The sequence below is a fragment of the Mytilus californianus genome, unplaced genomic scaffold, assembly GCF_021869535.1.
Source record: "Mytilus californianus isolate M0D057914Y unplaced genomic scaffold, xbMytCali1.0.p SCAF_6, whole genome shotgun sequence".
In the NCBI taxonomy this organism is placed as follows: Eukaryota; Metazoa; Mollusca; class Bivalvia; order Mytilida; family Mytilidae; genus Mytilus; species Mytilus californianus.
In genome coordinates, this window is record NW_026262712.1 from 2,011,924 (window position 1) to 2,038,509 (window position 26,586).

The window sequence follows — 26,586 nt, forward strand, 5'->3', positions numbered from 1 at the left end:
TACAAGCTGCTCAGAGTCTGAAAAGACCAGTTTTTGTGCTCGACCAGTAAAGTCGAGCACACATTTTACTCAACTAGTCTCGACATTGTCTCGACAGTACTTAACTGTACTTAATTGTACTCGACTAGGTCTCGACTTTACTTAATTAGTCTGATTCAGTACTTGATGATCTTTGTGTAGTCTGAAATGGTCTCGACCAAGGCTCGACCAGTCTCGACCTGTCTCGACTAGTCTGGACCTTCAAATTTAGCCTTCACTGGTGTAAATCAGCTCATCTAACTAAATTATATAGATCTTACAAAATACCAGTCTATTTGGTAGTTTGATTCATTGCTGTGAAATGAAAGAATTTAATTAATAGGTAAAAAAAAAGATTAAATTCAGATAGGCATCTTTAATTTTTTTTATAACTTTTTCAAATCAACTTGGATTTTCATCAAACTATACAGCTACCTTGGTAATATATTGATCTTACTGAATCACAGGTCCTTATGTAGTTTGGTGTATTGTTGTCAAATTTAAGAATTAAATTAATCTAGGTAAAAAAGCTAGAATTTGCAGTTAGGACTATATTCAGATAGTACACTTTAATTCTTTTAATAACTTTTTCAAATCAACTTGGAGTTTCATCAAACTATACAACTATCTTAGTAATATATTGATCTTACTGAATCCCAGGTTGTTATGTAGTTTGGTGTATTGCTGTGAAATTTAAGATTCAAATTAATCTAGATAAAAAAAGCAAGGATTTGCAATTTCGGACAAAATTCAGATAGTACTCTTTATTTTTTTTTATAACTTTTTCAAATCAACTTGTTTTTTCATCAAACTATACAGCTATCTTAGTAATATATTGATCTTACTGAAACCCAGGTCATTGTGTAGTTTGGTGTATTGCTGTCAAATTTAAGAATAAAAAAAGCTAGGATATTTGAAATATATCTTTTATTATAATTTGGGATAAAGTATATATGATATAGTTATATAATTTCTTAAATGTTTTATCCCTTTTTTATATATATAATATGAATATATCAAAAAGGGATCAAACTTTAGAGAAATTATTTAAATATTTCTTCTGATTAGTAGTGATGTATAAAGCAATACCTCCTGCTTGGGAAAACTTATTAAAAAGATCACACCTACCAGAGAGTTTTAAATTCTAAATAACATTCATTCAAAATTGCAGCATCCTGTTAAACTTAAATCGCAGGGCTTTTTGAATTCACTAGATAAGAAATACACGAGTTTAAGAAAAGTAGGGCTTTCTTTTTACCTGTAAAACTCACTTGTACTGAGGTAATTAAACCATATTAAAGTGGTTCTTGTATGCCATGTCTTTAAATTTGACAAAAATTATTTTTAGATATGATTAAAATACATTTTTACTGTAACTTTGGAACACATTTCGTTTTTAAAAAGGTTATCAAGGATTGTTATGAGAGTTTATGATATTAAATTCTTGTTTTAACAAAAAAAGGTGTCTTTTTTTAAAATTTCATAATTAACCTTTTTCAAATCATTTTGGTTTTTTAACAAACTTTTCAGCTATCTTTATTATATATTTATCATGCAAAAAAACAGGTTGTTTTGTATATTGGTGTATTACTGTCAAATTTAATGATCTAGTTAATAGGTAAAAAAAAGGCTAAAATTTTCAGTTTTGACAAAATTCATAATTTAGATATTTAAATTTGACAGCAATAAACCAAATTACCAAATAACCTCTTTTTTGTAAGAATAATATATAATAAAGATAGCTATAGATTTGGATGAAAATCCAAGTTGCTTTGAAATAATCTAAAGTGTACTATCTGAATATAGTCTGAATTGTAAATTCTAGCTTTTATTACCTAGATTAATTTAATCCTTAAATTTGACAGCAATACACCAAACTACAAAATGACCTATGATTTAGTAAGATCAATATATTACTAAGATAGCTGTATAGTTTGATGAAAATCCTATTTGATTTGAAAAAGTTATAAAAAAAATTAAAGTGTACTATCTCTATTTTGTCTGAACTGCAAATCCTAGCTCTTTGGACCTAGATTAATTTAATTCTTAAATTTGACAGTAATACACCAAACTTCTTAACAACCTGGAATTCAGTAAGATTAATATATTACCAAGGTAGCTGTATAGTTAGATGAAAATCTAAGTTGATTTGAAAAAGTTACAAAAAGAATTAAAGTGTACTATCTGAATATAGTCCAAACTGCAAATTCAACCTTTTTTTACCTAGATTAATTTAATTCTTAAATTTGACAGCAATACACCAAACTACATAATGACCTATGATTCAGTAAGATCAATATATTACTAAGATAGCTGTATAGTTGGATGAAAATCCTAGTTGATTTGAAAAAGTTATAAAAAAAATTAAAGTGTACTATCTCTATTTTGTCTGAACTGCAAATCCTAGCTTTTTGGACCTAGATTAATTTAATTCTTAAATTTGACAACAATACACCAAACTTCTTAACAACCTGGAATTCAGTAAGATTAATATATTACCAAGGTAGCTGTATAGTTAGATGAAAATCTAAGTTGATTTGAAAAAGTTACAAAAAGAATTAAAGTGTACTATCTGAATATAGTCCAAACTGCAAATTCAACCTTTTTTTACCTAGATTAATTTAATTCTTAAATTTGACAGCAATACACCAAACTACATAATGACCTGTGATTCAGTAAGATCAATATATTACTAAGATAGCTCCATAACTTGATGAAAATCCAAGTTGATTTGAAAAAGTTATAAAAAAAATTAAAGTGTACTATCTCTATTTTGTCTGAACTGCAAATCCTAGCTTTTTGGACCTAGATTAATTTAATTCTTAAATTTGACAGCAATACACCAAACTTCTTAACAACCTGGAATTCAGTAAGATTAATATATTACCAAGGTAGCTGTATAGCGTGATGAAAATCTAAGTTGATTTGAAAAAGTTATAAAAAGAATTAAAGTGTACTATCTGAATATAGTCCGAACTGCAAATTCAACCTTTTTTGACCTAGATTAATTTAATCCTTAAATTTGACAGCAATACACCAAACTACATAATGACCTATGATTCAGTAAGATCAATATATTACTAAGATAGCTGTATAGTTTGATGAAAATCCAAGTTGATTTGAAAAAGTTATAAAAATAAATAAAGTGTACTATCTCTATTTTGTCTGAACTGCAAATCCTAGCTTTTTGGACCTAGATTAATTTGATTCTTAAATTTGACAGCAATACACCAAACTTCTTAACAACCTGGAATTCAGTAAGATTAATATATTACCAAGGTAGCTGTATAGTAAGATGAAAATCTAAGTTGATTTGAAAAAGTTATAAAAAGAATTAAAGTGTACTATCTGAATATAGTCCGAACTGCAAATTCAACTTTTTTTTACCTAGATTAATTTAATTCTTAAATTTGACAGCAATACACCAAACTACATAATGACCTGTGATTGAGTAAGATCAATATATTACTAAGATAGCTGCATAGCTTGATGAAAATCCAAGTTGATTTGAAAAAGTTATAAAAAAAATTAAAGTGTACCATCTGAATTTTGTCCAAAATTGCAAATCCTAACTTTTTTGACCTAGATTAAATTTGACAGTAATACACCAAACTACATAATGACCTTTGATTCAGTAAGATCAATATATTACCAAGGTAGCTGTATAGTTTGATGAAAATCCAAGTTGATTTGAAAATGTTATAAAAAGATTTAAAGTGTACTATCTGAACATAGGCCGAACTGCAAATTCTAGCTTTTTTGACCTAGAATAATTTAATCCTTAAATTTGACAGCACTACACCAAACTACATAATGACCTATGATTCAGTAAGATCAATATATTACTAAGACAGCTGTATAGTGTGATGAAAATCCTAGTTGATTTGAAAAAGTTATAAAAAAAATTAAAGTGTACTATCTGAATATAGTCCGAACTGCAAATTCAATCTTTTTTTACCTAGATTAATTTAATTCTTAAATTTGACAGCAATACACCAAACTACATAATGACCTTTGATTCAGTAAGATCAATATATTACTAATATAGCTGCATAATTTGATGAAAATCCAAGTTGATTTGAAAAAGTTATAAAAAAAATTAAAGTGTACTATCTGAATTTTGTCCAAAATTGCAAATCCTAACTTTTTTGACCTAGATTAAATTTGACAGCAATACACCAAACTACATAATGACCTATGATTCAGTAAGATCAATATATTACCAAGGTAGCTGTATAGTTTGATGAAAATCCAAGTTGATTTGGAAAAGTTGTAAAAAGATTTAAAGTGTACTATCTGAATATAGTCCGAAATGCAAATTCAACCTTTTTTGACCTAGATTAATTTAATCCTTAAATTTTGACAGCAATACACAAAACTACATAATGATTCAGTAAGATGAATATATTACTAAGATAGCTGTATAGTTTGATAAAAATCCTAGTTGATTTGAAAAAGTTATAAAAAAAATTAAAGTGTATACTATCTCTATTTTGTCCGAACTGCAAATCCTAGCTTTTTTGACCTAGATTAATTTAATTCTTAAATTTGACAGCAATACACCAAACTTCTTAACAACCTGGGATTCAGTAAGATTAATATATTACCAAGGTAGCTGTATAGTTAGATGAAAATCCAAGTTGATTTGAAAAAGTTATAAAAAAAATTAAAGATGCCTATCTGAATTTAATCATTTTTTTTTACCTATTAATTAAATTCTTTCATTTCACAGCAATGAATCACACTAACAAATAAACTGGAATTTTGTAAGATCTTTATTTAATTTAGTTAGATGGGCTGATTTATACCAGTGAAGACTAAATTTGAAGGTCCAGACTAGTCGAGACAGGTCGAGACTGGTTAAGACTGAGTCGAGACTAGTCAAGACAGGTCGAGACTGGTTGAGACAGGTCAAGACTGGTCGAGCCTTGGTCGAGCCTTGGTCGAGACCATTTCAGACTACACCAAGATCATCGAGTACTGAATCAGACTAATTAAGTAAAGTCGAGACCTAGTCGAGTACAATTAAGTACAGTTAAGTACTGTCGAGACAATGTCGAGACTAGTCGAGTAAAATGTGTGCTCGACTTTACTGGTCGAGCACAAAAACTGGTCTTTTCAGACTCTGAGCAGTTTGTAGTGTTTCCTGTCGATATGCACGTCTACATAGTATGTCCTTTTCATCTACAAAGTTTCAGGAAATTCTGTTGGGCTGTTTCAGAGGAGTTGCAATGACAAACTGTTGCAGTAGTATATTGAGACCAATAAGTGCAAAGGGGCATAACTCCTAGAAAAAAAATTGAATCATAATTTCCTGTCGATATGTATGTCTACATAGTATGTCCTTATTATCTACAAAGTTTCAGGAAATTCTGTTGTGTGGTTTCAGTAGAGTTGCGATGACAAGAACAGGACTGACGGACTGTAGTATATATATATTGAGGCCAATAAGTTCAAAGGGGCATAACTCTTAGAAAAAAATTGAATCATAATTTCCTGTTGATATGCACATCAACATAGTATGTCCTTATTAGGCAAAAAAAAAATATATGTCTGTTTACGGTTACCCGACCGTCCCTATTTTGGGGTGCCGACCCTATGTCATTTTATTCAAAAATGAAATCGAAAGTGAAAGAACAAAGCCGGAAACACCTACTTTCAGTTTAAAACAAAAGTGAAAGTAGGTGCGTGATCATCTGAGCGCTTTAATTTTAAAATCACGTACTCAATATTGAAGCGTTTTTACGATCTAGATCTCAATGGCAGCCTGAATGGCCCAACAGGCTGAGGCTGCAAGCGTGGTCACATTAAAGTTCAATAAAATGCTCCGCAGGGCGCAGCTTGATACGACCGCAGAGGTCGAACCCTGAACAGTTGGGGCAAGTATGGACACAACATTCAAGCTTGATACAGCTTTGCATTTGGATTGTGATTAAATATTTGACACAGCATAGGTTTCTGACACAGAATGAATGTGGTCTAAGAACTTAAAAATTTTAAATTGGACATTCACCTATTATGGTCCAATATCCAAAATCTAAATACATGGTTAGATTCAGCATATCAAAGAACCCTAAGAATTCAATTTTTGATGAAATCAAACAAAGTTTAATTTTGGACCCTTTTGACCTCAATGTGGACAAAGTTGAAAACACGGCCCAAAAATCAAAAATCTAAATACATGGTTAGATTCAGCATATCAAAGAACCCCATATATTCAATTTTTGTTGAAATCAAACAAAGTTTAATTTTGGACCCCGATTTGGACCAACTTGAAAACTGGGCCCATAATCAAAAATTTAAATACATGTTTAGATTCAGCATATCAAAGAACCCTAAGAATTCAATTTTTGTTAAAATCAAACTAAGTTTAATTTTGGACCCTTTGGACCTTAATGTAGACCAATTTGAAAACGGAACCAAAAATTAAGAATCTAAATACATGGTTAGATTCGGCATATCAAAGAACCCCAATAATTCAATTTTTGATGAAATCAAACAAAGTTTAATTTTGGACCCTTTGGACCTCAATTTGGACCAATTAAAAAAACGGGGCCCAAAATCCAAAAACTAAATACACGGTTAGATTCAACATATTAAAGAAACCCAAGAATTCAAGAATAAAACCCCATTGAAATTGGTCAAGAAATAAGCAATTTATACGAAGTATCTTCTTTTGCACAATACTGTGCAATTAAATATTTCTTGCTATTGCGCAATACTGTACAATTGACAATTTCTTGCTATTGCGCAATATTGTGCTATTGGATATTTCTTGCTATTGCGCAATACTGTGCAATTGAAGATTTCTTGCTATTGTGCAATACTGCGCAATTGAAAATTTCTTGCTATTGCACAATACTTATTATATAATAATTTACACATCCTGTTTGGTGTGTATCTCCTACCATATCATTATTATTTGCTTTTAAATATAAATCAGAAATAACCAACTTAAAATGGAAAATTTTAAAAGAAAAAAAAAATGAAACCCCCCCCCCCCCCCCCCCACAAATATTTTGAACCCCCTTATGATTCATCACCCCCAAACTCAATCCCAGCCTTCCCTTTGTGGAATGGTACCTTGCAGTACAATTTCAGAGAGATCCATACACTTGAACACAAGTTATTGTCTGGAAACTAGAAAAATGTGTTTTTTGGCCCCTTTTTGGCCCCAAATTCCTAAACGTTTAGGGCAATTACCCCCAAACTCAAACCCAGCTTTCCCTTTGTGATATGGAACCTTGTAGTACAATTTCAGAAAGATCCATACACTTACACACAAGTTATTGTCCTGAAACTAGAAAAATGCTTGTTTTTTGCCCCTTTTTGGCCCCTAATTCCTAAAATATTGAGGCAATTACCCCCATCATCAATCCCAGCCTTCCCTTTGTGGTATGGTACCTCGCAGTACAATTTCAGAGAGATCCATACACTTGAACACAAGTTATTGTCTGGAAACTAGAAAAATGCTTATTTTTGGCCCCTTTTTGGCCCCCAATTCCTAAATGTTTCGGCAATTACCCCCAAACTCAATTCCAGCTTTCCCTTTGTGATATGGAACCTTGTAGTACAATTTCAGAAAGATCCATACACTTACACACAAGTTATTGTTATGAAACTAGAAAAATGCTTGTTTTTTGCCCCTTTTTTGGCCCCTAATTCCTAAAATTTTGAGGCAATTACCCCCAAAATCAATCCCAGCATTCCTTTTGTGATATGGAACCTTGTGGTACAATGTCAGAGAGATCCATACACTAACACACAAGTTATGTCTGGAAGTTACAAAAATGCTTATTTTTGGCCCCTTTTTGGCCCCTAATTCCTTTACTGTTGGTACCATAACCCCCAAAAACAATCCCAACCTTCCTTTTGTGGTATTGAACCTTGTGGTAAAATTTCATAGAGATCCATTCACTTAAACTAAAGTTAGAGTGCGAAAACCAATGTGTCTTCGGACGACGCCGGACGACGCCAGACGACGACGACGACGCCGGACGACGACGACGCCAACGTCATACCAATATACGACCACAAAAATTTTTTTGCGGTCGTATAAAAACTAAATACATGGTTACATTTAGCATATCAAAGAACATCCAGAATTCATTTTTTGATGAAATCAAATAAAGTTCAATTTTGGACCCTTCAAACCTCAATGTAACCCCAAGAATTCAATTTAATTTCAGAGATCCATACACCATTCCACACTTTATTGTCAGAAACTAGAAAAATTCTTATTTGGGCCCTTTTTTGACCCCTAATTCCTAAACTGTTTGGACCATAACTCTCAGCCTATAAAAGAACCCACATAATTCAATTTTTAATGATATCAAATGCAAATTTCCAATGAAGTTCCTTCAACTATAGTTTTTGGCAAATTTCCAATAGAATTTATTAATAATAAACTTTTTGGCAAATTTCCAAAATACATAATTTAAAAGCAGTTTAGGTGAGATAAACAAAAAAGCTTCATCAACAAAATTTTATATTGGCAAGTTTCCAATGAAGTTCATTAAACTAAAGTTATTTGCAAATTTCCAATGAAATTTATTGATAATAAAGTTTTTGGCAAATTTCCAAAATACATAATTTAAAAGCAGTTTAGGTGAGATATTCAAATGAGTTTCAATTACCAATATTACACTGCCTTTTAGATTATGTTTTGAACTTAAGTAATTGTCCATTAACCTGGAAACCCTTTTCTCCCCTTTTTGCACCATATTCCTTAACGGTTTGAGCCATAACTCCCAAAGACAATTCTAACCATCCCTTTGTGGTATTCCAATATCCAAAATCTAAATACATGGTTACATTTAGCATATCAAAGAACACCAAGAATTCATTTTTTGATGAAATCAAATAAACTTCAATTTTGGACCCTTTAAACCTCAATGTAACCCCAAGAATTCAATTTTTGATGAAATCAAATTAAGTTCAATTTTGAACCCTTTAAACCTCAATGAGGACCAATTTGATAACCGGGCCCAAATATCAAAAATCTACATACATGGTTAGATTCAGCATATCGAAGAAACCCATATATTCAATTTTGGTTAAAATCAAACAATGTTTAATTTTGGACCCCAATTTGGACCAACTTGAAAACTGGGCCCATAATCAAAAAACTAAGTACATGTTTAGATTTAGCATATCAAAGAACACCAAGAATTCAATTTTTGTTACAATCAAAATAAGTTAAATTTTGGACCCTTTGGACCTTAATGTAGACCAATTTGAAAACAGGACCAAACATTAAGAATCTAAATACACGGTTAGATTCGACATATCAAAGAACAACAATAGTTCAATTTTTGATGAAATCAAATAAAGTTTAATTTTGGACCCTTTTTGGCCCCTTATTCCTAAACTGTTGGGACCAAAACTACCAACATCAATCCCAACCTTCCTTTTGTGGTCATAAACCTTGTGTTTAAATTTCATAGATTTCTATTTACTTATACTAGAGTTATTGTGCGAAAACCAAGAAAAATGCTTATTCAGTCCTTTTTTGACCCCTTATTCTTAAACTGTTAAGACCAAAACTCCAAAAATCAATCCCAACCTTCCTTTTGTGGTCATAAACCTTGTGTTTAAATTTCATAGATTTCTATTAACTTATACTAAAGTTATAGTGTGAAAACAAAATGTCTTTGGCAACTACAACGATGCCCCTTTTTGGCCCCTAATTCCTTAAATTTTGAGGCAATTACCCCCAAAATCAATCCCAGCATTCCTTTTGTGATATGGAACCTTGTGGTACAATGTCAGAGAAATCCATACACTAACACACAAGTTATGTCTGGAAGTTACAAAAATGCTTATTTTTGGCCCCTTTTTGGCCCCTAATTCCTTTACTGTTGGTACCATAACCCCCAAAATCAATCCCAACCTTCCTTTTGTGGTATTGAACCTTGTGGTAAAATTTCATAGAGACCCATTCACTTAAACTAAAGTTAGAGTGCGAAAACCAATGTGTCTTCGGACGACGCCAACGTCATACCAATATACGACCACAAAAATTTTTTTGCGGTCGTATAAAAATGCGACCACATGCTCACAAAATCTATTATGACAACGTTACCAAACAAATTAATAAATGGTACCGATGTGTTTGATCTGTACCATAGTAAACAACCTGCCAAAACATACAAAGTAACGGTGACTTGCAAGACTGAAATTCAACAAGGTGACGGTTTTATTGTTGACGGGAACTTAACTGTTGGAGATGTTGTAGATAAATTCAATGTTTAATGTATAGAATTTTTATGTGAGAAGGAGATCAACAATTATTTGGTATCTATTGTCCAAACAGCGTCAGACAATGCTACCAACACTGCAATAAATATTTTTCAAGTTATGATGGCTGGAGGACGAGCATACCAAACTTTTTTTATATATTAAAAGACATCTGACATCACCCTATTGACACCTATCCCTGCAAATATATTTCAAACCAGGAATTGAACCTGTTAAAACAGGCATACATGTTTTTTTCCTTCTATTTATTAATTCTGCAGGTAAGTGTCAGTACTTGTAGAGGTTAGCCAAATACTGACAGATAGATAATTTCAGACTAACCTCTCATAAATAAATTTAAATACCACACATTTAATAATATGTATGGTCTGCAGGGGTGTCTACTCTTTATTTCTTCTAATAAACACAGCACCAAACTTGTGACTGTGAGCAATGTTCCTGGGAAGGTCATTTATTATGGTATAAAAGAATTTAATTTATTAAAAGTTTAATGCATTAAATTTGCAACAGTGAAAGAAACATTCTTTAATACAAGGAGTTGGTACAACCCCCAAAACTTGAACCAGTAAGTTCATACCGTAGAAAGGCTTGTATAGCGGTTTTATTCTCCAAAATTGGACCTTCCAGACGGGGTGCGGACTATAGAGTACAATAAGCAAGAAATAAGAGAAAAATTTCAATTTCGCAGGCGAGGTGGTTTGTTTACGTTCCGCCATCTTCGTTATTTATATTGTAGAGGGCGCTCTTATCATTTTTCAAACTAATAATTTCACTCATCCATATTAATATGTTATTTCTATTCAATATCAAATTAATACTGATAAATATAAAAACTAAACCTTTCATTACAAATTTCTCGTTTCTTTTCAATGCATTGGTTGAAATAAACTGGTATCTGCTTGATTGAAACGATACAAACATAGTGAAAAAGACAACCGTAAACCAGCTTAGAATTTGTAAACTACAAAACTTAATCGGTTATTGTTCGTTCCGTTTTGGTGTTTTATACTGACTAATATGGTTTGTATTAGCTTAAGACCCTTCAAACATTAATGTGATAGATATATTAAAGACTGTTTTACAAAAGGATGGAACTGTTTTACTTTCAAAGTCGTATTATAGTGATATCTGTTATGTACGGATTTCGACTCTCACCGGTTAGTTTCTTCTTTTACACGTGCTTTTTAAACTTCCTGTTTAAACATACACAAGTTTCTAAATTGTTTTTTAAGTGAATTAAACTTATTTTAACAATCATGAAGCGTTCTAGAATCATTTACAAGCAGTTTCAGCTTCTGTTTGATGATGGAAAACAGGTTTTCCCAAGAAAATACCGCAAACGACCGCACACGATTTGAAATTACCGGAGTTTCATTAGACCTTTTCTAACAGTTACAAAAAGTTTTTTTACCTAAAATTTCGTGGGGAGAAGGGTGGCCAACTATGTACCAGTGCAAACTATACAAGCCTTTCTACTGTATGTATAAGACTAAAGTGCAGGTTTTGTCATCTTTCCTCGTTTCTGATGGGTCTTCTTGTTTTATATATATTGATTGTTCATACACCAGTACAGCATAATGATTTTATTTCTGCATATATGCCTATGCATACATGTAAATTAATAAACCTAGCTATATATTAGAAAGGACAAAACAATTTATCTTAAGTTTATATGACAGTAAAAAGTTAGTATAGTCACTTAATATTAGTTAAAACAACATGTAACAACATCACACATCTCGCCAAAAAAAAATAAAAATAAAAAAAAAAAAATGGAAATACCTACAAACCTACCCTACTTTTTTAAAGGATGAAACCTTAAACAGACATATATTTTTTGTTGGCCTTATCTACAAAGTTTCATGAAATTCTGTTGTGTAGTTTCAGAGGAGTTGCGATGACAAACTGTTGCAGTAGTATATTGACGCCAATAAAAATATAAGTGCAAATGGGCATAACTCCTAGAAAAACTAGAGGCTCTAAAGAGCCTGCGTCACTCACCTTGGTCTATGTGCATATTAAACAAAGGACACAGATGGATTCATGACAAAATTGTGTTTTGGTGATGGTGATGTGTTTGTAGATCTTACTTTACTGAACATTCTTGCTGCTTACAATTATCTCTATCTATAATGAACTTGGCCCAGAAGTTACAGTGGAAAATATTTTGTAAAAATTTACAAAATTTATGAAAATTGTACAAAATTGACTATAAAGGGCAATAACTCCTTAAGGGGTCAATTGACAATTTTGGTCATGTTGACTTATTTGTAGATCTTACTTTGCTGTACATTATTGCTGTTTACAGTTTATCTCTATCTATAATAATATTCAAGATAATAACCAAAAGCTGCAAAATTTTCTTAAAATTACAAATTCAGGGGCAGCAACCCAACAACTTGTTGCCTGATTGGTCTGAAAAATTCAGGGCAGATAGATCTTGACCTAATGAACATTATTATCCCCGTCAGATTTGCTCTAAATCCTTTGGTTTCAGAGATATGAGCCAAAAACTGCATTTTACCCATGTACTATTTTTTAGCCATGTCGGCCATCTTGGTTCACAGGCGGGGTCATCGGACACATTTTTTAAACTAGATACCCTAATGATGATTGTGGACAAGTTTGGTTAAATTTGTCTTAGTAGTTTCAGAGGAGAAGATTTTTGTAAAAGATTACAAAAATTTACGAAAAATAGTTAAAAATTGAATATAAAGGGCAATAACTCCTTAAGGTATAAAACCACTAATTCATAGCCCCATTGCTTTCTATGTTAAATTCTGCAATTTCAAGCATAAATGGCTACTTTATCTTAATTTCAAATAAAGTGGCAGTTATTTCATGTCTAAACTGTACCTTATGCTGACTTGTGCTGAAAAAATCAACATACCTTTAATTGCATATTAGAGCGTACTGGTTCCCGGAAGTTTGATAGTACAAAAACAGGAACTTCTGATCTGAACAACAGGCCAAATGAGCCCTCCTATTAAAATTTCCTATACTTCTTTATTATTCAAATAAAACTTTCAACAAGGGTTCTACAGTGACCCCAAGTCCCCAACCTTTCATTTGATACTAAAACTACCCAAATATTTCCACTATTGACAAAGATGCAGCTATGCGTAGGAACTATTTTGCTTAAAATATGTACTACTTTCTTGTATGTTCTTTCCGACCGGGCCTGAATTAGTGGTTCTATACCTATAACAGCACCAACTTTGTTATATTGACTTCTGCTTGACTTTATTTCCTTCTATGATCTATTTTTAGCATAGAAAAAACACATAAAGCTTTTGTCAAAACACTATATCACTGAATTCAAGCTCAAATTGGACTGGTATTAACATATGCGTTAAACAAAGAAAACTACATATGGATACTAATAGTGACAGATATGACACTTTTTCAATTTTTACCAGTTCTGATTTGTTAATATCTACTCAAATAACAGTGTTCTTACCTATATGTCTTATTTTTATCAGAGATTCTTCCTTGAATATAAATACAGTGGTCCAAACATAAAATATAATTGATAATTTTGTCCCCCCTTTTTTCTACATGTTGGAAAAGGAGAGTGATTTGGTAAAAAAAACCATACTTTTATGTATAAACATGGATCAACAAGAGCAATTTATGTATCTCCAAGCTAGACAACTTGCTAAAATGGTCATAAAATGCATTTCAAGTGAGATTTTGGAATTCCTATATAAGTATACACCAATAATCCTTGAAATAAATAATTCACCAAGAAACACAATAAAACATGAACACTCACTAGATAATATGACCAAAAACAATATTTATACTATAAACTAGTCATAATATACAAGTTTCATTGGTTTCAGTGTTAGATAATCCAAAAATTTAAATTTCAGGTAAAATCTTAACTGTGTGCATGCTAAATGACCAAAAAAGGCTAAAATACCTTCTTGTAGTAATTTGAGGGCTGTAATTTGACACTAAAATAATTGTTACATAAAAAAAATAATGTAACATGATTTCTGACAACAAATGTGACCAATTTTCACTGTAAAGGGTATGATTTCTAAAAATAGAATTTCACATGCCTGTCAGTAATAGGTATAAAACCACTAATTCATAGCCCCATTGCTTTCTATGTTAAATTCTGCAATTTCAAGCATAAATGGCTACTTTATCTTAATTTCAAATAAAGTGGCAGTTATTTCATGTCTAAACTGTACCTTATGCTGACTTGTGCTGAAAAAATCAACATACCTTTAATTGCATATTAGAGCGTACTGGTTCCCGGAAGTTTGATAGTACAAAAACAGGAACTTCTGATCTGAACAACAGGCTAAATGAGCCCTCCTATTAAAATTTCCTATACTTCTTTATTATTCAAATAAAACTTTCAACAAGGGTTCTACAGTGACCCCAAGTCCCCAACCTTTCATTTGATACTAAAACTACCCAAATATTTCCACTATTGACAAAGATGCAGCTATGCGTAGGAACTATTTTGCTTAAAATATGTACTACTTTCTTGTATGTTCTTTCCGACCGGGCCTGAATTAGTGGTTCTATACCTTAAGGGGTCAACTGACCATTTTGGTCAAGTTGACTTATTTGTAGATCTTACTTTGCTGAACATTATTGATGTTTACAGTTTATCTCTATCTATAATAATATTCAAGATAATAAACAATAAAATGCTCCACAGAGCGCAGCTTGATACGACCGCAGAGGTCGAACCCTGAACAGTTGGGGCAAGTATGGACACAACATTCAAGCTTGATACAGCTCTGAATTTGGATTGTGATTAAATATTTGACACAGCATAGGTTTCTGACACAGAATGAATGTGGTCTAAGAACTTAAAAATTTTAAATTGGACATTCACCTATTATGGTCCAATATCCAAAATCTAAATACATGGTTAGATTCAGCATATCAAAGAACCCCAAGAATTCAATTTTTGATGAAATCAAACAAAGTTTAATTTTGGACCCTTTTGATCTCAATGTGGACAAAGTTGATAACGGGGCCCAAAAATCAAAAATCTAAATACATGGTTAGATTCAGCATATCAAAGAACCCCATATATTCAATTTTTGTTGAAATCAAACAAAGTTTAATTTTGGACCCTGATTTGGACCAACTTGAAAACTGGGCCCATAATCAAAAATCTAAATACATGTTTAGATTCAGCATATCAAAGAACCCTAAAAATTCAATTTTTGTTAAAATCAAACTAAGTTTAATTTTGGACCCTTTGGACCTTTATGTAGACCAATTTGAAAAGGGAACCAAAAATTAAGAATCTAAATACACGGTTAGATTCGGCATATCAAAGAACCCCAATAATTCAATTTTTGATGAAATGAAACAAAGTTAAATTTTGGACCCTTTGGACCTCAATGTGGACCAATTTAAAAACGGGCCCAAAATCCAAAAACTTAATACACGGTTAGATTCAGCATATTAAAGAACCCCAAGAATTCAAGAATAAAACCCCATTGAAATTGGTCAAGAAATAAGCAATTTATACGAAGTATCTTCTTTTGCACAATACTGTGCAATTGAATATTTCTTGCTATTGTGCAATACTGTACAATTGACAATTTATTGCTATTGCGCAATATTGTGCTATTGGATATTTCTTGCTATTGCGCAATACTGTACAATTGAAGATTTCTTGCTATTGCGCAATACTGTGCAATTGAAGATTTCTTGCTATTGTGCAATACTGTGCAATTGAAAATTTCTTGCTATTGCACAATACTTATTATATAATAATTTACACATCCTGTATGGTGTGTATCTCCTACTATATCATTATTATTTGCTTTTAAATATAAATCAGAAATAACCAACTTAAAATGGAAAAAAAAAAAAAAAAAAGGAAAAAAAGAAAAAAAAAGAAAAAAAAAAAATCCCCCCCCCCAAATTTTTTGAACCCCTTTATGATTCATCACCCCCAAACTCAATCCCAGCCTTCCCTTTGTGGTATGGTACCTTGCAGTACAATTTCAGAGAGATCAATACACTTGAACACAAGTTATTGTCTGGAAACTAGAAAAATGCTTATTTTTGGCCCCTTTTTGGCCCCCAATTCCTAAAAGTTTCGGGCAATTACCCCCAAACTCAATTCCAGCTTTCCATTTGTGATATGGAACCTTGTAGTACAATTTCAGAAAATATCCAAACACTTACACACAAGTTATTGTCCTGAAACTAGAAAAATGCTTGTTTTTTGCCCCTTTTTTTGGCCTCTAATTCCTAAAATTTGGAGGCAATTACCCCCAAAATCAATTACAGCCTTCCCTTTGTGATATGGAACCTTGTGGTACAATGTCAGAGAGATCCATACACTTACACATAAGTTATTGTCTGGAAGTTACAAAAATGCTTATTTTTGGCCCCTTTTTGGCCCCTAATTCCTTAACTGTTGGTACCATATCCCCCAAAATCAATCCCAACCTTCCTTTCGTGGTATTGAACCTTATGGTAAAATTTCATGGAGATCCAATTACTAAAACTAAAGTTAGAGTGCGAAAACAAATGTGTCTTCAGACGACGACAACGACGACCATGACGACGACGCCAACGTCATACCAATATACTACTGCAAAAATTAAAAAAAACGACAAAATTTCCTTAAAATTACCAATTCAGAGGCAGCAACCCAACAACGGGTTGTCCGATTCATCTGAAAATTTCAGGGCAGATAGATCTTGACCTGATAAACAATTTTACCCCATGTCAGATTTGCTCTAAATGCTTTGGTTTCAGAGATATAAGCCAAAATCTACATTTTACCCCTATGTTCTATTTTTAGCCATGGCGGCCATCTTGGTTGGTTGGACGGGTCACCATCACATTTTAAACTAGATACCCCAATAATGATTGTGGCCAAGTTTGGTCAAATTTGGCCCAGTAGTTTCAGAGGAGAAGAATTTTGTAAAAGTTAACGACGACGGACGACGACGACGACGACAGACGACGGACGCCAAGTGATGAAAAAAAGCTCACTTGGCCCTTAAGTGCGTTTCTATTAATTGTCGTCCGGCATATATCAATGATAGGCTAATGATCGACATCGTAAAACGTTGGTTTCTCAACTTATGTAAAATGTAAAAAAAGTCATGACCACATGTTTTTTTTTTGTAATTGTACTGAACAGTCCGACCCTAGAAAATACTGTCCTAGATAATGCGGCCACTAGTTCATCCGCATGCACCCTGTGCCAATTAAATAAAGTTTTTTTTTCTTATATTTAAAAACTGGCCAGTAATAAATATTTTTATGCGATACCCTTGATTTATTTATATAATACCGTTACAGAGACAGATCAACTTCTGGCCGATATAATATGGGGCGATCAGAAACCCGTCGAAAGGGGATGTTTTAGGGCAGTTTGTACGCACAAAACCATTACAGACTGTAACAGACATTATTCTTGAATGTCTTAGTGAAAGCGTTTTTGTTATTGACACCCATCTTCGCTAGCCAAGGGTTATGATCCACTTCCCTCCTCTTCACCCTTGGCAGATTTAGCCGACATTTGTGATAACAATGTTGCGCCATCTATCAGTAGATTAAAGTCACGCCCATTCCGAATACATTATTCTTGACCAATGGTAGCACTTGAACTCTTCAATTTTTAGATAAAAACACGGTAGCGTCTAGATTCTACACACTTGGTAAAGCAGGAAACGAAAATATACGTTGACATTCATGCATTTGTGCAAGAAACATACACAGGAACTTCTATTAATTGATTAAAAACATTCAAATTGTCACTAAATATAGTCGTATGTTTAGGGATATAAAGACTTGTTGCACAATAAGCACGTGGCAATTCTTTACATACACTTTCTACATTTACACGTGATCATGTTATAGGCGCTTTTTGATTGGATGCAGCGAGTTTCGACTGCAACCAATGAAAATGCATTCAGTTTATTAATGAATATGAGGAAATCCTACAGCAGCCTACCAAAGGAAAAGTACACAAATTTAACTTGCACTCTTTGAATAAAATAGTATCCAGTGTGGGATTTTACTTGCCAAATGTTTAGGACCCGAGACAAAAATGTAAATTTCATCTCAATATATATTATAGTTTGTAACTTTTTACACTATCTTTTCGTGCTAAGAAGATGTTCTTTTAGGATAAGAAGAACTGTCCTCCTTCTTAGTACATACTCTCTCTCTTTTGCCCAATCTTTATTGGTATCATATAACATTTATAAACATATAAAATGTTAATTTCTAGGGGCCATGCTGCCCAAATTTTTTTTAGATCTGGACTTTGGAGGGGGGGGGGGGGGGGGGGGGTGTCAATAACTTAGGAAGGCTCATTCACAATTTTGAATAGAAGAACTGCTTCTTGAATGCTGAATTTAACGTCATTGTAGTCATGTTAAAAACTGCAAGCTGTCAAATGGTTACCCACACTGATTAAATACATATAAAAGGTTTTTTTTCACCTATTGAAGGTAAAGATAAATCTCGCTACTTCCTGTATGTGAGATTCTTCAGTCTCATTTATATGAGAAATACTTTTAACACCACTGACATGTCATGCTCATTATGTCGTTATTTGAAATCTCCTTTTAATTTATTTGCATTTCTTTCAAAAGCTTGTATTCACCCTGGTTTTGCTCGGGTGAGAAAAAGTATCAATCCCCAGTAGCAAAACGTGATATGGAATCTCAAACCCTCTGCAAAGTTAATGTCATTGTTTGTTTCTCGAATTTTGGTAAAAAAAAAAACAGTATTAATTCCAATTTTTATTTTTATTTTTTTTTCGACCTCCTACCCTTTCCTTCTCATTATTTTTATTTTTATTTTTTTTTCGACCTCCTACCCTTCCTTTTTTAAGAAGAATCCCTTAAACCAACTAATAAAAAAAAAGTGGCCTTATGGTTTTTATTTGAGCAAATCAACACCAGAAAGTCTGAAAGCATAAACTGAAAATATATAAATTTATTTTAACATATAAAAACAATGAATAATCTTGTTGTCACGTAACAGGCATAACTGGTAGGTATGTAAAAATTTAATTGAGTTGTGTGAATGGTTATTTGGTGAAAATAATAAGTCGCTAGTTATTTTTATCTTCAGGGGTTAAAAAAGGGGGAGGGTAATTAATTTGATTCCAAATGGTTTCCAATCTACTGTATAAACATGCAATAATATTTCTATTGAATTTTTTGCTTCAAAACGTCTTGAACAAATGATTCTTTGTGGATTTTTTTTATACTTTTAGGGGATTTAATGATTTGATTAACTGGAGCTGCCAATTTTGATAGTATAAACAGATTGCATGCAGATTCCAGTTACCTTTACTCAGCAATACTTGTTGGAAGTACAGACAGCAAATTTATTTACAGAAAGGAGGAGAACTTTACATGTATCCTTTTGCATAAATAACCCAGGAATCCCAGTGGTGTCTAGTACATGTAATTGGAATTGGTGCATGTATATCCTGCTGGGATTTATTTTGGGATCCCGTTTTTTTTTCTGGGAATCCCAGTATATTCCAATCAAAATCCCACAATATCCCAGTATATTTCCACTGGGATTTATTTCAGGATCCTGATTTTTTTTCGGGAATCCCAGTATATTCCAATCAAAATCCCACAATATCCCAGTGGGATCCCAGTATATTTCCACTGGGATATACATCGGGATCCCGCTTCTTTTGCGGGAATCCCGAAATTTTATCCCAGTGGAATTAGGTGGGATCCCAATTGGAATCCCATCGGAATTCCAGCCGGAATTCCAGTGGGATCCCAGATTTATTTTCTCTTGGGAAACAAAATGAACAAATTGTGAATAAAATGCTTCGCTGGGCGCAGCTTGATACGACCGCAGAGGTCGAACCCTGAACAGTTGGGGCAAGTATGGACACAACATTCAAGCTTGATACAGCTCTGAATTTGGATTGTGATTAAATATTTGACACAGCATAGGTTTCTGACACAAAATGAATGTGGTCTAAGAACTTAAAAAATTCTAAATTGGACATTCACCTATTATGGTCCAATATCCAAAATCTAAATACATGGATAGATTCAGCATATCAAAGAACCCCAAGAATTCAATTTCTGATGAAATCAAACAAAGTTTAATGTTGGACCCTTTTGACCTCAATGTGGACAAAGTTGATAACGGGGCCCAAAAATCAAAAATCTAAATACATGGTGAGATTCAGCATATCAAAGAACCCCATATATTCAATTTTTGTTGAAATCAAACAAAGTTTATTTTAGACCCCGATTTGGACCAACTTGAAAACTGGGCCCATAATCAAAAATCTAAATACATGTTTAGATTCAGCATATCAAAGAACCCTAAGAATTCAATTTTTGTTAAATTCAAACTAAGTTTAATTTTGGACCCTTTGGACCTTAATGTAAACCAATTTGAAAATGGAACCAAAAATTAAGAATCTAAATACATGGTTAGATTCAGCATATCAAAGAACCCCAATAATTCAATTTTTGATGAAATCAAACAAAGTTTAATTTTGGACCCTTTGGACCTCAATGTGGACCAATTTAAAAACGGGGCCCAAAATCCAAAAACTAAATACACGGTTAGATTCAGCATATTAAAGAACCCCAAGAATTCAAGAATAAAACCCCATTAAAATTGTTCAAGAAATAAGCAATTTATACGAAGTATCTTCTTTTGCACAATACTGTGCAATTAAATATTTCTTGCTATTGCGCAATACTGTACAATTGACAATTTATTGCTATTGCGCAATATTGTGCTATTGGATATTTCTTGCTATTGCGCAATACTGTGCAATTGAATATTTCTTGCTATTGCGCAATACTGTGCAATTGAAGATTTCTTGCTATTGTGCAATACTGTGCAATTGAAAATTTCTTGCTATTGCACAATACTTATTATATAATAATTTACACATCCTGTTTGGTGTGTATCTCCTACCATATCATTATTTTTTGCTTTTAAATATAAATCAGAAATAACCAACTTAAAATGGAAAATTTTAAAAGAAAAAAAAAAAGGAAAAAAACAAAAATCCCCCCCCCCCCCCCCCCAATTTTTTGAACCCCCTTATGATTCGTTACACCCAAACTCAATCCCAGCCTTCCCTTTGTGGTATGGTACCTTGCAGTACAATTTCAGAGAGATCCATACACTTGAACACAAGTTATTGTCTGGAAACTAGAAAAATGTGTTTTTTGGCCCCTTTTTGGCCCCAAATTCCTAAATGTTTAGGGCAATTACCCCCACATTCAAACCCAGCTTTCCCTTTGTGATATGGAACCTTGTAGTACAATTTCATAAAGATCCATACACTAACACACAAGTTATTGTCTTGAAACTAGAAAAATGCTTGTTTTTTTTGCCCCTTTTTGGCCCCTAATTCCTAAAATATTGAGGCAATTACCCCCATCATCAATCCCAGCCTTCCCTTTGTGGTATGGTACCTTGCAGTACAATTTCAGAGAGATCCATACACTTGAACACAAGTTATTGTCTGGGTACTAGAAAAATGCTTATTTTTGGCCCCTTTTTGGCCCGCAATTCCTAAACGTTTCGGCAATTACCCCCAAACTCAATTCCAGCTTTCCCTTTGTGGTATGGAACCTTGTAGTGCAATTTCATAAAGATCCATACACTTACACACAAGTTATTGTCATGAAACTAGAAAAATGCTTGTTTTTTGCCCCTTTTTTGGCCCCTAATTCCTAAAATTTTGAGGCAATTACCCCCAAAATCAATCCCAGCATTCCTTTTGTGATATGAAACCTTGTGGTACAATGTCAGAGAGATCCATACACTAACACACAAGTTATGTCTGGAAGTTACAAAAATGCTTATTTTTGGCCCCTTTTTGGCCCTTAATTCCTTTACTGTTGGTACCATAACCCCCAAAATCAATCCCAACCTTCCTTTTGTGGCATTGAACCTTGTGGTAAAATTTCAAAGAGATCCATTCACTTCAACTAAAGTAAGAGTGCGAAAACCAATGTGTCTTTGGAAGACGCCGGACGACGACGACAACGCTAACGTCATACCAATATACGACCACAAAAATTTTTTTGCGGCCGTATAAAAACTGGAAAATTTCCTTAAAATTACCAATTTAGTGGCAGCAACCCAACAATGGGTTGTTAGATTCATCTGAAAATTTCAGGGCTGATAGAACTTGACCTAATGAACATTTTTACTCCATGTCAGCTTTGCTTTAGTTTTTTAAGATATAAGCCAACAAGAGTGCACACGCTGAAATGTCTCGCCTTCTTTACTAATCATTGATATTATGTTGATAGTCCTAAATATAAAGCTTTACTACAACTATCACATACACTTAACATGATCCAAGAAAATGAGGTCAAGGTCATATAAACCAAACAAGAAATACATGTACACCTTACAATCATTCAATACACTAAATATAGTTGACCTATTGTTTATAGTTTCTAAGATACAGACTTAACCAAGAAAACTAAACATTGACCAATGAACCAAGAGAATGAGGTCAAGGTCAGATGAACAATGCCAGGCAGACATGTACTACAGCTTGCAATCCTTCCATACAACAAATATAGTTGACCTATTGCTTATAGTATTAGAAAAACAGACCAAAACACAAAAACTTAACACTGAGCAATGAACCGTGAAAATGAGGTCAAGGTCAAATAAAACCTGCAAGACTGACAGGTACATCATAAAATATTTCCATACACCAAATATAGATGACCTATTGCATATAGTATTAGAAAAAAAGACCAAAACTCAAAAACTTAACTTTGACCACTGAACCATGAAAATGAGGTCAAGGTCAGAAGACACCTACCAGCTAGACATGTACACCTTACAATCATTCCATACACCAAATATAGTAGACCTATGGCATACAGTATAAGAAAAACAGACCAAAACACAAAAACTTAACTATAACCAATGAACCATGAAAATGAGGTCAAGGTCAGATGACACCTGCAAGTTGGACATGTACACCTTACAGTCCTTCCATACACTGAATATACTAGACCTATTGCTTATAGTATCTGAGATATGGACTTGACCACCAAAACTTAACCTTGTTCATTGATCCATGAAATGAGGTCGAGGTCAAGTGAAAACTGTGTGACGGGCATGAGGACCTTGCAAGGTACGCACATACCAAATATAGTTGAACTATTGCATATAGTATTAGAAAAAAAGACCAAAACTCAAAAACTTAACTTTAACCACTGAACCATGAAAATGAGGTCAAGGTCAGATGACACCTGCCCGCTAGACATGTACACCTTACAATCATTCCATACACCAAATATAGTAGACCTATGGCATACAGTATAAGAAAAACAGACTAAAACACAAAAACTTAACTATAACCACTGAACCATGAAAATGAGGTCAAGGTCAGATGACACCTGCCAGTTGGACATGTACACCTTACAGTCCTTCCATACACCGAATATACTAGACCTATTGCTTATAGTATCTGAGATATGGACTTGACCACCAAAACTTAACCTTGTTCACTGATCCATGAAATGAGGTCGAGGTCAAGTGAAAACTGTCTGACGGGCATGAGGACCTTGCAAGGTACGCACATACCAAATATAGTTATCCTATTACTTATAATAAGAGAGAATCTAACATTACAAAAAATCTTAACTTTTTTTCAAGTAGTCACTGAACCATGAAAATGAGGTCAAGGACATTGGACATGTGACTGACGGAAACTTCGTAACATGAGGCATCCATATACAAAGTATGAAGCATCCAGACCTTCCACCTTCTAAAATATAAAGCTTTTAAGAAGTTAGCTAACGCCGCCGCCGCCGTAGCCGCCGCTGCCGGATCACTATACCTATGTCGAGCTTTCTGCAACAAAAGTAGCAGGCTCGACAAAAACTGTATTTTACCGCTATGTTCTATTTTTAGCCATGGCGCCCACGTTTTTTGACGAAACAGAAAATAAAACACAAACATTATTCAAGATACCCTAAGGATCATTCAGCTTAAGTTTGGTTGGAATTGGATTAGTAGTTTCAGAGGAGAAGATGTTTGAAAAAGTTAACCCTGGATGGACGATGACGGACGCCAAATGATGGCAAAAGCTCACATTTCCTTTGGAAAGGTGATCTAAAAATTGAATCATAATTTCCTGTTGATATGCACATCTACATAGTTTGTCCTTATTATCTATAAAGTTGCATGAAATTCTGTTGTGTGGTTTCAGAGGAGTTGCGATGACAAGAACAGGACTGACGAACTGACGGACGGACGGACGGACAGACAGACAGACAAAAGGGTCAAAAACATTATACCCAACATAAAAATTGAGCGGGGTATAATTATTGTAAAACTGTGTTGTTGTCTTTCATGTTTTTCATTTTATGTCTTAATCTTATGCATTTGTATGTAATGTGATAAAAGCTCTTTCTACATATATGCATGTTATAGGGCCCTTTAAATGGAAAATAAAATACTGTTATTCCTATTCTATTTACATAAACATGTAAATCAACTTTTCCACACAGAGATAAGTATTATGTATAGATAAAAGGAGATGATGTGTTGTATATATACCAAGGAGACAGCAAGCTGATGACAAAAAAAAAAAAAAAAACATTCTGAGAGTATTGCATGCAATACATAGTCAGCTCTCAATTTAGGCTATAAAAACAGTCGACCTATAAAGCCTCCAGGCGACCTTAATTTCATTGTTGGTTGCCATTTGGCGACTGGTACTATTTGGACCTGGCAACCGTAAAATACCGGATAATCAACCTGCCTCCGGTCGTATTTTATTAAGTTTTATTCACAGTCATACGAGCGCTTGAATGTATGCTAAATCTTGAATATGATTTCACGCATTTTTAATCTTAACAGGGTCTATAAAGTGCTTAACCTAACTGGGAATTCAAGCGTCTGATGAAGTGTTTTTGGGGCCAATACATCATGGCAGCCAAACAGATGTTGCTGTCCAGATTTTTCAAAACAACGATGTTTCACCAGCTAAGAAACAAAAAGAAAGAGAGGAGAGTTCCTCTATCGAAACTCCAGCTTCTGAAGAGACAAGTACATCTTCTAATGTTACGATTAAGCGAATAAGAAAAATATTAGAAAATTTATTGATATGCTTTTTTTACTAGTCTTCATTAGCTCTACTGACTAGACTTTCATAACAAATTTCTTAGGCAACCTGAAATTATGTCCTGGCCACTAAAATTTTGAATTGGCCACTGAAATTTAATATCTGGTGGCCAAAAGGCAACCTGTTCTTTAAACCTACTTTGAGGGTTGATAGTCCCCTTACAATTAAAAATTCATTGTACTGGAACAAAATGCTAACTTGATCTATAACTTGTCATGGTGTAAACTATATAACAAATATCAAGTCAATATCTTAAAGCATGTCCAAAAAGTGTGGAAAACTGATTATTTTAGTGATTTTTCTAAGTCCAAGGACCATAACTCTGCACAAAATCATCAGACCAGAACAAAATTCGAACTTGATCTGTAACTTATCATGATAAAACAATACATCAAATATCAAATCAATGTCTTTTAGCACGAAGAACTAGAGGCTCTCAAGAGCCTGTGTCGCTCACCTGATTCTACTTTGGTTTTGGAAATCATGTAAAAATAGATTAAAATCATAACAGATACCCTAATAATGAGTGAGGCCAAATTTGGTTTAATATTGGTCCTGTAATTTAATAAAAAATCCTGGTGGCCATCTTGAATAGTAAATCGGCAACAAAGTAGCAACACTTCATCAGCACCTCATAAGAAACATTTATGCTATGTTTTGGTTTCATTCCATTCAGTGCACCTCTAGAAGAAGCATTTGTATGTATTTCCCATAGGGTCTTATGTTAAAGGAAGTCCCCCCATTGGCAGCCATCATGGATGAAGGATCAGCTTCAAAGTAACAAAACTTAGTTAGCACCTCATAAGGAACATTCTTGCCATGTTTGGTTTCAATCCATTCAGTATGTGGTTCTCTAAAAGAAGACATTTGTATGTATTGTCCATAGGGTCCTTTGTTAAACATTGTCCCCATCTGGCGGCCATCATGGATGAAGGATCAGCTTCAAAGTAACAACACTTGGTCAGCACCTCAAAAGGAACATGCATGCCATGTTTGGTTTCATTCCATTCAATGGTTCTCTAAAAGTAAACATTTGTATGTATTTCTCATAGGGTCCTATGTTAAACTAAGTCCTCCGCCTGCGGCCATCTTAGATTATGGATCGGCTTCATAGTAACAACACTTGGTCAGCACCTCATAAGGAACATTCATGCCATGTTTGGTTTCATTGCATTCAGTGGTTC

General features: G+C 33.5%; 1 protein-coding gene across 1 annotated transcript in view; it reads right to left on the reverse strand.

Annotated features, from left to right (window-relative positions):
* The window catches only part of LOC127705233 (uncharacterized), a 164,653-nt gene that overhangs the window by 120,059 nt on the left and 18,008 nt on the right, over positions 1-26,586 (reverse strand). The window lies entirely within an intron of this gene.